The 15,867-nt window shown below is 40.0% G+C and overlaps 1 protein-coding gene across 7 annotated transcripts in view; it reads right to left on the bottom strand.

Moving 5' to 3' along the window:
* The window catches only part of PEAK1 (pseudopodium enriched atypical kinase 1), a 124,884-nt gene that overhangs the window by 56,217 nt on the left and 52,800 nt on the right, over positions 1-15,867 (bottom strand). For 2 of the 7 annotated variants that reach the window (XM_030016346.2, XM_030016352.2), the window contains exons 2-3: positions 15,680-15,850; positions 6,428-6,519 (exon numbers count right to left, since the gene is read on the bottom strand). The gene's annotated coding sequence lies outside the window, so the exon portion shown is untranslated. Of the gene's footprint in view, positions 1-6,180; positions 6,225-6,427; positions 6,520-8,613; positions 8,714-15,679; positions 15,851-15,867 lie in introns of all 7 variants that reach the window. The other 5 variants (XM_030016351.2, XM_030016349.2, XM_041123250.1 and 2 more) reach the window with 4 other exon arrangements.

The following is a 15,867-nucleotide window of genomic DNA, read 5'->3' as shown; positions in this document are numbered from 1 at the left end:
TGGAAGAACTAGTTTGAGGCCATGTAAAAGTAATAAATTCCGCCGCAAATCTTGGTGAACCTTTAATATGCCAGGATCCATAGACAAATGAAAAGTCTCAAAAGGTCCCTGGAATCTTACTGCTTGGCGTCCCTATTCATTTCCTGGTGCACACTTTACTTTTACACTGTGAAAATAAAGTGTAAAGAATGAAATGAGCAAGAGCTGTCAAACTAATTTTTTTTAAAGTCCAATTTCAATCTTCCCTATGAAGAATGTGATTGAAAAACTCTTGTAGTTATTGTTGTCCAAGGATTATAGGTGTTATAAGGTCTTTGGATGGATTTAATAAGTTCTCCCACAACGTGATGCAAATATTGGATTTTTATACCAAGATGCAGCATTACTACTACTGCTAAACACACTCAAATAGATCTCAGGTGAGCATATACTTTTCTTACCCTGGTAAGCAAGCTGTGAATCTTTCGTGTTCAAAGGTTATGCATCAGGTGGCTGGCTTAAAAGTTTTGCACAACTAAAGCACAACTGAGAGTATTATTTTCCTTCAATATTATTATTGTAATAGATGGGGATAAATGTAATACTGCAAGTATACAGCTTTAATTGAAAGGTAAACTGCTTGTTGATATTGTCTCCTTCAGTTCTCCTTTTCTAATCATGAAAATGATTCTAAAAATTGCTGTGCCCAAAAAATTTGCGAAAGAGATTGAAATCACTATCTGAAAGTTTAGTAGTAGTAGTTTAGTGGTTAAAGTCACATAAATAGTGCCTTCTTTAAAAACACACCTGTGTAGTTTGTATATTGTAGTAGCAGAGAAGTGTATGTTATACATATGTATAAACACACACAGAAAAAGGAAGAAATTCACAAGTATGAAATATGCTGGTATATTTCTGAGATCTTCAGATTGAGATCTACATAAGACATACGCATCACAGGCAGAAAGCTAAAATAAGTGTGATCAGATAAAAGAGGACTTAAAACTGAGAAGATATGATTTAAAAAAAAAGAAAAAAACTATACTACTAATGAATCCCAGGAAAAATTGATGTAGACAGCCAGCTTATCCCACCGAAAGATGTAAACCTACTGAATATTTAAAACATACCTCTACAGAAACCAGTCTATCAGAACATAGCTAGCAACAATATACTAAAAGCCAGCTAGTCACTTGTGGATACCTATTGTAGCTGACTCCCTCTGAGATTATATGGCTTTGCCCACAGCAATGGTTTTTAGAACTATTCCTACCATTGCCTTCGCAGTGGGTCTGCTGTACCAACACTAACATCGGGAACATTTCACCACCACACCGTTTGAAACATTCAAAGCAAAATTTTTGCCCCTGCTGAATCTAAGCAGCAACGGCTGTTTGCTGTAGCACTTTGGCTGTTACGGGTGGCTGAAGGAGGTTATTTTTGTGCAGTATTTACTGAAATACACTCATTTATACAGACCTACACATCATTTACAAAGTTCTAATAAATAAATTCCGATACAGAAAATACAATCCAGCTTTTAAACAAGCACTGTAAATCTTCAATTAATATAGTAGCTTTGTGGATACAAGCACATGCAATTTATGGCCATTTATTTAAGAGGAGGAAGGGAGAGGTTATAATACAGTGTTAGGAGAAGAAACTTCCAAATCCAGTTCTAAAATTAGCTTCAGCTTTGATAAATCAACAAACTCTTTCCCCCCCTTCCCTTTTGCCTATTTCTAAAGTCTTTCTTCTTTCTCCTCTCCTTAGACTGCTCACGTGCTTAATCTGATCAAAATTCTTTAGGGAAGTCACAGGGATAAATAGCGCTATTAACAGCTACTAGTTTCCATTTGCTTTTTAGAAATGGGTGCATCACACTTTGAGGCATTATATACACTACTAGGTATTCACAGGATGCACTATTACCTGAGAGACAATACACAGAGGAAGAAGTGGAGACTAAAACATTTTTTGCCTTAAGAGGAGGATCCTCCAAGTGTTTTGCAGAGTGTGCTCCAGGGCCATTCAATTGTTCTACAGCGTTAGTATTTCAAGCAGAAGACATTTAACTCTGTTTCTTCCAGGACCAAAGTATAAACGCAGGGAATCAGGTATTTATCCAATGCAGGTAACAAGATTTCTACCTAGCAATTTTATGCAACTTAAATATTAAGAATACATTTTTCATGTATCGTTTACAAGTGTTAAACACAAGCGTTTTAAACAGAGAAGTAGGGAACAGCAATGATCTCTGTGTTTTGTCATCACCGACAACTGCAGCCCTACAGCCCCGAGGAGCCTACAGTTCCTACCAATCTGTGATCAAATTAAAAAAGAGCAAGTGCAGCTTCAAATAAATCATGGGTACTTTATTATGTGCATTCAGAAAGAGACAGCTATGAAACATTGCCTTGCTAAACATTATAAAAGTTCTTATAAATATTCATGTGCAGCATTTTACTCTAAGCATTTAATCATTTCTTTACAAAAAAGGAATGGGGGGAAAGGGGAGAGGAAGAAATTACTGTTTCCTCAGTTCCAAAACATTCAAGGCAACAGAAAAGACTAACTTGTGCACAAGTGCTCTATAAATTAGCACCAAAACCAGAAACTTACAAATGAAAAATTTTTCAGGAAGATTTTTTTCCTTAAAAAAAAAAAAAAAAAAAAAAATTACACCTGAAGTTTTAAAACAGTTTGCAGGTACTAAACTAATGATTTCCTGATCATGTGAATTACCTGAGTTTGAATTTTGATCATTTGAATTTCTATGTCATCAGCTTTTGAAAAACAAGATTGATCTATTGCTTCTGACTTTTGTATGAAGACAGATTCAGTTGGCTGTACTTCTCTGCATTTTCAAAACCCTGTTGTCAAAGATGAACCTAACGTCACAGCACCAGATAAATATGGCTGCTTTGCAATGGCGAGGCACTGTGCAACTCAGAAACTCGATCCATCAATACACAGCTGTTGTAAGCTAAAATAGCAAGACTGAAAATCCTGCCATCACCCCTTGAAAGCAGTGCATTTCTAACTATATTCTATGGCATGCAGCCTCTTGATTAAGCCTCTCTGACTTAAAGTTTATCAATACTACTGTGAATTAATATAGATTGCAGTAATACATGCTGACAATACAAAAGCCTGTTCACAAGTGGCTTGTGCACAAAAGAGAAAAGATTGAAATACAGCTTTGACATAAAATTATGAACCTAATATAAAAGCTAAAAGATGTACAGTAATAACATCGGAACTCCTCAGAAATCACACAAGCAGCGACAGCAGTGAGGGACCAGCTTAGACCTCCTGCCTCGCTGTGATCCTGCCTCCAGGCCAGACCAAGATAACTGACTCTCTGCCTTTGACATGCTTTTACCTTCCCTTTTGTACCAGGAACATCACTTCTTGTCTGAGAAACGCGTTACACTACAGCTTTGGCTATGCCTATCTTTGCAGTATCTTTTCAGATACTACACTCTGGACATACCTCCCCATTCAAGATGCTATAGCTATAGGGGGAAAAAAAAAAAAAAATCCAAGGAAATGTTTATTAATGTAGACCCAACTCCTTCACACATACCTTGGCTGGCAAGTAGACCTAGTGTTGGCTGAACAGGGTGGTAAAGCAACACCGATAGCAGAAGAGGCTTATTGCTATGGTACTTTTGGTTCCCTCTTGTATCAGTCAAGTCAGATTGCTGTCGGATGTACCTGACTCTGCTCTCGAGCGTATCGGACAAGTCTCAGCGGAGTTATTCAAAGCACATAACCATGTTTAGAAATACAAAGCAAAATGAAAAGTGGTGCTGCCTTTCACTTCCCTCAGGAAAACTGCCTCTTGCAAATGGTTTTATCATTTTCATTATATCCTGTTTGATTTGCTTTACCATCTTGACTGCAACAATAGCTAAGACATAATAGGAAAAGATTTTTCCACAGGCTGGTTCTAATTACATTAAATCTCAAGTGAGATAGGACATTTAAATAAGAAACAACTGCAGAGTCTGAGATAATAACATACCAAGATACTAGGCTTTTTGAGAGTACTGTTAAAATGACGCATTGAACATTACAGTGTCCTCCAATCACGTTTCAACACAAAAGCCATTTCTTCTGTGGCACACCGCTGTAGAAAGAGGTCAGCAGTTATTGCAGTCAATGTTCAACTCGGAACAATTATGAAACATTATCCCTCATGCTAGAAGTTACATAGATCTTTGCAACACGAACTGCGAGATACATGCTTAAACTTCTGCATGAGGTGAGGCCGCTGGGAACGCAGGGTCACTGTAGGATTAATCACCCCGTGAACCACAAAGAGTTGAGGAAGTTTTGAAGAGCTTCTGGATTTTGTTGCAAGTTGTACCTTTAACGTTTTGTCAGGATAACTGAATTCTCTTTTAATGTGCTTGGAGAACATATCTTTAGATTGTTGAAAACCACTGAAATATAAACATGCTAAATGGAGACTGTGGCTATGTGGTCTATAAACACGGTGAAACCTGTCATAGTCCCAGAGTTTATATGTTTGATGTTATAAGCCACCACGCAGCTGTGCCTCCAGTATTGGTGTTTATGGAATCCTGCAGGAATTCCAAAATTCCCCTGCTGGAAACCAAAACTGAAGAAAGGGAACTTATGTGGGGAGGGAAGGAGAAGAGTTGGCCTGCAGGAATGATGTGGACAAAGGTATCAAGTGCACCCTTAGTAAGTTTGCAGATGACACCAAGCTGGGAGGCAGGGTTGATCTGCCTGAGGGTAGGAAGGCTCTACAGAGGGATGTGGACAGGCTGGATCGATGGGCCGAGGCCAACTGTGTGAGGTTCAACAAGGCCAAGTGCCGGGTCCTGCACTTGGGTCGCAACAACCCCATGCAGCGCTACGGGCTTGGGGAAGAGGGGCTGGAAAGCTGCCGGCGGAAAAAGACCTGGGGGTGCTGGTTGATGGCCGGCTGAATATGAGCCAGCAGTGTGCCCAGGTGGCCAAGGCGGCCAACGGCATCCTGGCCTGTATCAGAAATGGTGTGGCCAGCAGGAGCAGGGAGGTGATCGTTCCCCTGTACTCGGCACTGGTGAGGCTGCACCTCGAGTGCTGTGTTCAGTTTTGGGCCCCTCGCTACAGGAAAGACATTGAGGTGCTGAGCGTGTCCAGAGAAGGGCAACCGAGTTGGTGAGGGGCCTGGAGCACAAGTCTTACGAGGAGCGGCTGAGGGAACTGGGGCTGTTCAGTCTGTAGAGAAGGAGGCTGAGGGGAGACCTTATCGCTCCCTACAACCACCTGAAAGGAGGTCCTAGTGAGGTGGGGGTCAGTCTCTTTTCCCAAGTAACAAGACAAGAGGAAATGGCCTCAAGTTGCACCAGGGGAGGTTTAGAGTAGATATTAGGAAAAATTCCTTCACTGAAAGTGTTGTCGAGCATTGGAACAGGCTGCCCAGGGAAGTGGTGGAGTCACCATCCCTGGAGGTACTGAAAAGACATGTAGATGTGGTGCTTAGGGACATGGTTTAGTGGTGGACTTGGCAGTGCTAGGTTAACAGCTGGACTCGATCTTAAAGGTCTTTTCCAACCTAAACGATTCTATGATTCTATAAGGCGGGGAGGACAGTTCATCAATTCCCTTTGCTCACAGCTAGTTACTAAACAGACTTAACTAACATCAAACCATGTGTAAGTGATTCAGTAGTGTATGGCTAGAGCTGAAAAAGTTATGTACATACAGATTTGGATATCAGTTACTTATCTGTTCAGCTGTTTTTCCATAGTCATCATAGCAAAGTTTCAAGGAAATTATCTAGATACTGAGGATTAAGAGACTTAGTTTCAGTCATTAAACAGAATCTGTGATTCTAAATTCTATGCTTAGAGAATATAAACTTTCACAGCAGCAGTTTGGTAAATAAAGCATTCTTGTCTAAATAGCAAAATGCATACTAATTCTCTATTAATAACATAATCAAGTACACAAAAGAAAATTGAAAACGTTTATTTTGGCACACAAAATTTATTTTCTTGTGCGTATATTCTATACTTCAGATTTGCAACACTAAAAGTGCTCTGATGCACTAATTACCTATGTTTGCCTAGTGAACAATGCCACAGCACTGAAGAATGATTGCTCATATGCAGAAAGTTGAGTAATAACAGCTATATGACCACATTGCAAAAACACTTTCTAAATGTAGCTCAGAGATACCTGCACAGCCACTGCTGGAGATGCCTCTTTGAACAGATCTAAATCTGAAAAGAAAATACAGACCCATATGAAGGTAATCAGTAAAAGACACATGCAACTATTACTCCTTATGAAAATACTTAATTTGCCTTTAATGAAGGCAGCAGCATTTCACTTGTACATCTTCCTCTATCAACTATTGTTTTTGTTAACTTCCTTTAGGCCCTTATAGGAGAATTGTAAACTAAAATTAGTTGAACATGCTCACCTTCACGTACCCTCACCACTTCTCTTGTACTGGCTCTGCTGTTCTCCTAACACTTCCGAACAGACTCAGCTTTCAAACTGCAGCAAATCAACCTGTGGATGGGGAGGAAGAGTCGTTTTCTGTCAGGTCAGCAAGTTGAATGGGCTCACGAAGATAAGCAATAAGCAACAAACATTCAGCCACAGAGGGGACAATGCTGCATGGCTAGGAGCAGCACTGAGGTAGCTGTTGTAGCTCTATGACTCTCTGCACCCCAAGAAGCAGAGAGATTTCAGCAGTTGAACAGCAAGTTTTATGTAGCCATCATGGCCTGCAGACAGGTACTGTTCTAAAGCTCTTGGGCTCACATTGACTGACTTACGGTGTTGCATAAAACCTTTCCATTCTGTTCAAGTATACCCTTCAAATGAATACTTCAGTCATTTAAAATTACCGAGCAGTCACCTCTGCTGCAAGGGCCACCACATTAGCACCATTCCTCTGTCCAACAGATTCCCTAGGGCCAAATGTTTTTCTTGGGAACTCTAAGTGGCTCAGGTAAATTACAAAAGATGTGACCTTGTTTTACTTGTTCTCAAGATACAGACTAGTGTACTTCACGTGGGGCTACAGACTGGTATTGCCTATTTACAGATGCTTTTAAAATAATCATTTAATTGCCTCGTGCGCCCCCCCCCCCCTTTTTTTTTTTTGCACAGTTCCTGGCATATACCTTCCACATTGGATACCACTGAAATACCAATGTGTAATTTTACATGCAAACTAAACAAAAGGTTATTTCTTCCCCAAAGAGAGCAATAATTTGAAAACTTGCTAGTCTTGATCGTGAGTGGAAATAAAGACTGATAACAACAGAGGCTGCACAGAGCACAGGTCACGATGACCCGAGTGCTGAGGAGAGAAAGCAAGATGAGGAGTGTTTCCTGAAGCTAGGACATCCATAAAAGCGAATGCCAGTACCGCAGTGCTAGTAATTCAGCAGCATAAGGACAAAAAAAGGGAGCCTTACTTCAACAAATTGGATGTGATATATCGCGCTTTCAGTGCTGTATCCCATGGCTACTGAATTACTGAATCTTCATTGACTGTTTTATGTCACATGCACTCCTGATTTGCTATCCAAGTTTCTTCCTACACAGGCTGGTGGTCTCTCATTAAGACCAAGATTTACAGAGCTCAGATTTCAGATTTTATAGAAGCCACCGTGCTTTCTAAAGATCCACCTTTTCTTCTAATCAACTGAAATAACACTTTTTGGCTATGACTCATGGTGGGTTTTTTCCTTTTCCCTTTTTTTTTTTTTTTTTTTTTTTTAAATTTGCAATGCATATTTCTCAGTCAGACCTCTAAGGATGTTGATAAGATCTGTGCAGTCTCTCTTAGTATGTGCCCCCCTTTAATTCTTTGAGATACAAGTACTTTTATGTTACAAGAAATGAGGACAACAGAAAGCTGCAGATCCCATGAATGTAAAAATTGTCTTGAAGGCATGGAACAATTCAGCCCTAATTACAGCCAGCTGGAGTCTGCTCTCTTTGCAGTGATACTTAGATAATTAACCAAATACTGACTGATGCAAGACTCAAGTATGTCACTACCACTCAAATATTCAAGGTTAATTTTTGTATCCATCACTGAAATCAAGCTTAATGGATATTATCAACTGAAATCTTGAGGATCGGTAACACACAGTCATACAGTTAGGCAAGGATTATTTTTTTCCTTCAGTGAGCTTGGTGCTATCTTTCTTAGCTGCAGAAGAAATGTCTTTTCCCTTAAAAAGGCAAACTCATAATTTTTTATTAATTTAATACCTGTTAAATTCACTTAGTTTAAGCCCTAAACTTAAATACACTGAAGCCACAACACTGATGTAATAAAATAAACCCCAAAATGTTCCGATAGGCATGACTGTAGTAATACACATTTATTTCTCACAGTATGCCATCTTTAAATTTGTGGGTTTGTGTTTCTTCCTAAGGAAGCTTTATATGGATGTTGAAACCAAACAGTACTATGCCAAGTCAAATATACTGATTTGACTGCCAATGCATATACTCTGAAACTATTACAAAAGAGGATGGCAGAGATAGCGCTCAAGAAGTCTGAAATGTTTGGAAGGCAAAACTGCTAACACATCCCTCCTTCTGCTTGTAATGAAATATTTTTTTTAAATTATTACGTACCTGAATTGTATTTGCAGCAAAAAACAGATTTGAAAAAGAGGAATTCAGTGCGAACAATAGAAAGTTGTCTTTCCTAATTCTATTTTCAGCAGTACTTTACCTGAAAATACGAATTTTTAGACAGATTCAATCCCTCTGACTGATTACACAGCTAGTTAGTGCTGCACTGATGAGAAGAAAACATTTTGTCACTGCTTTTTATCAAATGGTAGCTTCTGCAACTTTTATTTCTAGTTACTAATTCAAGAAATCTACTGTGAAAAATTTGAAATATTTTAACCTGCTAAAGATGTTCGTAAAAACAGCAATACACCACAGAAGTTGTTGGTAGAGACACAGTACAATGAGAAACATAACTAATCAATAATTGTTAGACCTTGGGTGGGGCTATAAAGAAGAAAAACATCATGCATCTCAGTTGCATACTTACAGTGTTCTTAAAAAATCTGGGTGGGGAGGCAAGAATCTAAAGAATCTGGAATAGAGATTCTTTTCATTTTGTATTTTATTTGTCCTCACACCTTCTTATCTGGTATTGAAAAATAAACGATCCCAATTATGTTTGCACACTGTCCAACATACTCCTTCAGCAGGAAAAGTCTGAATTTTGTCAAATAACTTTGGAAAGCCATTGTAACACAAATCGCAAAGTATCACCAGAACAGTGCAAGTTAAACTGTAACCTGCAGTTTTACTCTGAAGAATACACAGAATTTTTATTACCAGAAATGGCAAGTAATGGAATAAAAATAAAAGCTTAGCAAAAAAATAGGTTAACTCATATAAAAAATGAAATACAAGACATGGCTGAAAAAGAAAGCAAGCTAGGTATTTTTGGAATTATTTTGAAGTCTATTAAAATCCCTACCTATTCACTTATGAAGCGTTTTTGCTTAATATATATATATGCTAATGTTCATATTCAAGATAGTGATGATTGGGCTGAAAAAAATCCTGCTTTGTAAGAACAAAGGAAGAAAGACTATGCATAACCAGCAATTGTTTCTCAAAGCATTTTCAGAGAGTTATACTGAAGAGTTAAGGAAATTCATGTTTGAAAGGAAAAGTTGCATTCTGGATAAACTGCTGAGAAACCCTTTGAACCTGAGAAGCCTCCAATATTGCTATTATTTTGTGTTAAAAGGTGAGATAAGAGATGTTGCTGAAGCAACCCGCTCTGTGAGGTGGACGCTGTAGTGTACAGGGGGAACCTGACTCTGCCCAGAACCTGGGGACAGTGGGACTACCTGCGCTGCATGAAACACAAGCGGCTTCCAGCGTTACAAATGCACGCCTAGGTGACTGCATTGAAGAAATGGCTGTGCTGCAAGAAGTGAAGACACCTTCTCTTAACATGGCGTGCTGCGCTGCTACCTTAGTTCTGTCGCTCAGGTATATTTTTAGCTGTGGCTGCTTTCTGTTCTCTCATTCCCTCACTCTGCTCTTAATATTAACAGACAGGCCAGAAGGATGATATTTACATAATTGCCTATATGCCATTTCCTAATAGGGAGAGTATGGAGCTAATGTAATGTCGTGGTTCCAGCCCAGTTGGTAACGAAGCACCACGCAGCCGCTCGCTCACTCCCCCCGGCCACGGTGGGATGAGGAGAAAATATAAAGAAAAGCTCGTGGGTCAAGATAAGTGGGGAGCAATCCCTCCCAGTCCTTATGGTCAGGGGCAAAAGACAGGTTCAACTCGGGGAAGAAACAAAATCAATTTAATTTACTACAAATCAAAACAAACCAAGGATATTGGGAAGTAAAACCAAACCTGAGAACGCCTTCCCTCCTCCCCTCCGGCAGCGCAGGGGAACAGGGCATGGGGGCCGGGGTCGGTTCCTCACACGTTGTCCCTGCCCCTCCATCCTCCTCAGGGGGAGGACTCCTGACTGTGGGGTCCCTCCCACGGGAGACAGTCCTCCACGAACTTCTCCAACATGAGTCCTTTCCGCAGGCTGCAGTTCCTCACAAACATCCCTGGTGTTGGTCCCTTCCACGGGCCGATCTTCAGTGACAAACTGCTCCAGCACGGGCTTTCCCATGGAGTCACGGCCATCTTCGGGGGCATCTGCTCCCCTGCTCACCTCCATGGGCTGCAGGAGGACAGCCTGCCGTCTCACCACGGGCTGCAGGAGCTGCAGGAACCTCCTCAGGCGTCCCTCCTCCCCCTCCTTCTGCACTGACCCCGGTATCTGCACAGGGGTTCCTCTCACGTCCCAACCCCACTACTCACTACCGGTTCCCCTTCTTAAATCTGTTCTCCCAGAGGCGCTGCCGACTGGCCCAGCGGCGGGTCCGGCTTGGAGACGGGGAACCTTCGAGCAGCTTCTCACGGGAGACATCCCTGCGGCCCCTCCCCTGCTACCAATAAAAACCCGTGCCACACAAACCCATAACATGCAACAACTTTGATTTACAGGTTGTAGCAAAAAAATAGCACCAATACTGTAGGCTATAACTCCTGAGTATCTGGACAGCACTTAAAGAAAAAAAATCTTTTTATGGCAACTACATACATAATCTTTTCCAACTCCGTAAGAAACTTATTCATACAAAATGATTCTTGCTTGCAGCAGGTTCAACTGTGTTGATTATCTTTTTCAACCCTAGAAGTCGATCATTTTCTTAATTAGCAGGATCTGAGATGTGTTCAGTACTGTTGTGTTTTTGTTGGTTTTTTTTTTTTTTTTTTTTTTTTTTTTTGGTAAAGAACGGGAATGTGTTTCTTGCCAAGACCACATCACATAATAACAGGCTAGAGAAGAATGAAAGGACCTAGCATGAAAAATACAATCTAATTATCACCAACTGAACAGCTGATAAATGAAATGACAAAGTACCATACACTACTTTCACATGATGGAAATCAAGGCGGGGTGAATTTGTTACGAACATGGAACAACTGAAAATTGCAGACCTCACCATAAGCAAGGCCTCTTATCTCCATCACTGAAGATTCACTGCTCCCACAATATGCAACCTACCATCCCATCACAAAACAGCCAGAAGATCCAGTACCCAGCAGCAGAGTTGTTTTGATGTAAAATACAGGAGCCTGTTCATTTTGAAGAGCAGTACTGGTTTGGAGCTGTACAAATTTATGAGATGATTTTTCCGTTTTGCCTCCTGTCCTGCTTATTTGAAGTTTCCAGGGACAGCCATCACACCAGCATGAATTTAACGAACACAAGCATCGGTCTCCTTTTATCAGATGAACCGACAAGGACAATATTTTTAACATACCTGTGATGGGACAGATTTCATAGATAAGCATAAGTAAAAATGGAGACTTATGCAAGCTAGCGAAAAAACAGAATTGCCCTTTGGAAAGAATTGCATGTAGGGACATCTAATAAATATTTTGATGTTACTGTTGCTTACTCTGTCAATGTTTCCATTTTGAATCATCACCTTCAGACATTTAAACCTCAAGTGAAAAAGCCTGATTGAACCAGAAAAACCAGCAAGTCAAGTCTCCAGGGAAGAATAAAGTCTTTTCTTAACCCCCTCAACCCAAACACATCCTGAATTTAGTATCTTTAGCTACTTTTGAGATAGAGCTAAAAATCTTGGGGTTTGAGTCTTTCTTTTGTTCATATAAAATGTCACCCTCTCTCTTCCCCGGTTTAGCGATATAATTCTGCGATTCCTACAACACTGATGGGGAAGGCAGCCGGCCTTCTGGACAAGAAGCACAGAGAACACAGCGCCTGTGCTCCCAATGCTTTTCAAACTGTAAGTACAAAGTAATTGATACAGCAGTTGAAGTTTGGCAAACTGTTCAGGAAGGCACAAAGGAAATGCAATATAGAAATGTAAAATCATTAAAGGAATATTTTTATGGTTATCTTAAAAATACATTTAAGCCAATAGCCCCTCCCTGTCTTCTGCAGGTACCTAGCTTTATCTACAGTATACATCAATCACACCAGACTCGGCTTCAGTGCCAGTATTCTATGTTCCTTCCTCGCTCTATGTGCCAAGCCAAAGAGAAGAAACAAAGGCTGGTGTTGTTCCTGGAAAAAAAATGGGTTCTGCAGGAATTAGTGGGCAGTTTCCTTTCATGCAGACATAGGCTTGCATTCTCTATGATGAGTTAACCTATGCAAACACATTCAATAGCGTAACGTCCTTTTCAATGGAAAGTGTCCCTACAGAAATGTGTGTGGGTACTGCATGTGGGAGAGGAGGTTGATAATAGTTTCAGAAAAATTCTCTCTGATGATATATTACTGTGTGGCTGGAGAACTAGGCAGGCTGTTGAACAGAGGTGTGTTCAGCTGCCTACAGCCTTCCATTGTTATTGAGAAGGTGGTGACTTCCTCTTCACTGAATCTTTCCCCTTATTTTGCTCTTCCTTCCTGATGATAAATGCATTTTTTTATTACTCTAACCAATTCAACATTACTTTTAGAAATTTTATCACTCATTTAGATTTCACTCAAGTGAGTCAAGCGGAAAAAATGTGTTCTCAAGATGACAGAAAACCCTCCCATTTAAAAACCCTGAGCCAAGAGCACCTCCCATGCAACATCCTCCAGCTGTTCTCAGAAAGAATCTGTTCACGTGGCATCCTCAATCAGTTCCCACTTAGGTCGCTCCAGAGCACCTCCAGCAGAAAGGAGATCTGCCCAAAACAGCAACCCCTGGCTCCTCCCAGGCCTCCTCCTGCTCAGCTCACCCAGCACTTCCCCAAACTACACAAACATCTTGATGTTCAGCCTATTAAGATCTTCCTGTGCCAGCAGAGAAATCTATCCCATAGCATTGGTATTCCTGTTCCAGGGCCACCGATTGTCACTTTTATCAGCTAAATAATAGTAATTTGAATACAGCAACAATTATGGGAACCTATTTCCTCAGCTGAAGCCATTATCCCTGGTAGATCTACAGTTAGTGCTGTTTTGACAAAGGCTGGATACATAAAGAAAAATACTGCCTGCTCTGCAAGGCAGCAATGTACAAGGTAAAAACCAAAATATCACCTTCCAGTTTTCTAACAATTTTTTCTCTAAAACCATGATGACTGTAAACTATTTGTATCTTCTCCTAACCTGCTGAATAAAGACATGCCAAGGTGGTACATATTCCTTAGTAAGAATGAGTAAGAGTTTGTGATTAGTATTGCTTTTTAACTTGTGCTGCTAATATTTCTGGGCTCTAAAGTGTCTCAGAAATGTGAAAGCACACTAAGGTGCCCCAGCTCCACAGCTTTTGCAAAAGACAGACATGAGAATTGGAACTGTCTTTTTCTCTTGTTCTCATTAGACATATCAATGAATTAGAGATCTCCAAGTATATGTGCACACATTGAAAGAGGAAGGACCACAAAGGTAAGAAGAACAACAGAGAAAAAACATTAAAAAGAGCACAGTAAGTTCAAAAACCTTTTGAAAGAAGAAAACCATTTTTTCTTATAAGTACTTTTTGAGCTTCGTTTGCCACCACTGCAGATGAATGGAATCTGCAAGCCCTCCCTTCTTGCCAATACAGTAGGAGAAATAAATAAAGTATGCAAGCAACTCTTGCAACAAACCAGACAACTTGTAAAGATGGGAAATCAGGAAAAAACCCCACCACCCTATTGACCAACTGATGCATTGGCCATGCTGTAAGTTTTCTGTTGAGAGGCTCCTAAGTGCTGGCGTGACTGTTCTCTCACAAGAGATATAAGGAGCCTTAATGTGGATTTCAGATAGGAACTGTTATATTAATGCTGAACAGTTTCTAAAATCCTGCCTTTAACTCTCGCAGAAACTAGGACAGAATTGTTCTAAGGCACTAACAGTTCTCCCATTGAAGTTTTGACACTGCCTATGATACATGGGTGGACGAAATACTTTACCTGGACTGGTAGAGGAGAACAGCTATACTTGTAAGGTTCAGAAATGCAGTACTAATTTTTCTACCAAAAGCCATGTAAAAATACCATCAGACCTGTTCCCTCTCCCTCTCAAGAACAGAGGGTAGCATAAGAAGAAACCATTATAAATGTCTGAAAATCTGAATTCTTAACAGTTTTGAAATTTTAGCAAACAAAACCACAACACATACAGATTTGCTTTTTTTTTGTTCATGTCAAATGGAGGAAATGTGGCGATAAGTAATTTTTGATATAAGCAGTTACAGTACTGTTTTCCATCAGTGTAACCAAACTAGGGAAAATTCCATTGTACACAGGTTCAGCCAGGCTTTGAGAAGAGCATGAAGACCTTCTTTTACTCTCTTCTCTCAAAAGACAATGAAACACCATCTTGGTCTACTAAAGGTGTGTTAATTCCTCCCCTCCCATAAACCACCTGCTTTTAGTGACTGGTTACACTGCACCCACTTTACAAAGGGACAAAGCCTACAACTGGATAGCTAGGACAAAAGGAGAAGCTAGGGTCTTTCTACTCCCACTTTTTAAAGTTGAAGTAGCACATTTTTGTATTCCTGACTAGTACATTGACCTGGTAAAGACATAGTACAGGTCTCAAGTATAAGATAAAAGCACTTTAGATATCTCATACCCAATTATGAATGGATGAAGGGCAGAGAACAGGATGAGCAAGTAAGAATAGCAAAGTAAAGAAAATGGAAAAAGAAAATAGATTTTTCGAGGAAATGTTGATTATTAGCAGAACTGAGCAACCTTCGTAGTGTACTATATAAGTGTATCTTTTCGTATGTTTCATAAGTCACATGAATTACTTACCATATAACTAAAAACATGTACATAGATGCTTCTACAATTCGTTCCGAATTGCAGTTTTGCTAGGCGTTTGGTAGGTAGACCGTTACTAACAGAGTAATAGCAAAATCTCATTTTGTTTTTCAATAATGAAGAGATGGGATGAACCCTCAGGAAGACATTTCAACTACCAAGTAAGCCATTAGATACTAAAATTCCAACTTCTTGCTAACAAACAGGACACACAAAATTACAGATTTGTCCGATGTTTGGCTGTTGTAAGATTACTCTAAACTCTGGTAGTAGTAAAACAATATCCTCTACTATCCATACAAACTGTCTTATGATACTGTATTAGGGAAATAAAAAGATGTCAAAAAAATTAGTTACCGCTTAAGTTTGAGGCATTCCATCCATTCTAATGTCAACGGTTGGCTTTGCAAAACCTTCTGCAGCTACTGGCAATAAATCCCACTGAAAATTTCAAAACTTCCTACTTCTCCAGACAAATTCACTTCACCCCCTTCTCTTCATGACTCCTGGTCAGGACAGCAACATTTTCTGTGAAAGACAGACAA

Source organism: Aquila chrysaetos, chromosome 5, assembly GCF_900496995.4.
Source record: "Aquila chrysaetos chrysaetos chromosome 5, bAquChr1.4, whole genome shotgun sequence".
Classification (NCBI taxonomy): Eukaryota; Metazoa; Chordata; class Aves; order Accipitriformes; family Accipitridae; genus Aquila; species Aquila chrysaetos.
The sequence above is the reverse complement of the archived record's forward strand: the minus strand, read 5'-3'. Positions and strand labels throughout refer to the sequence as shown.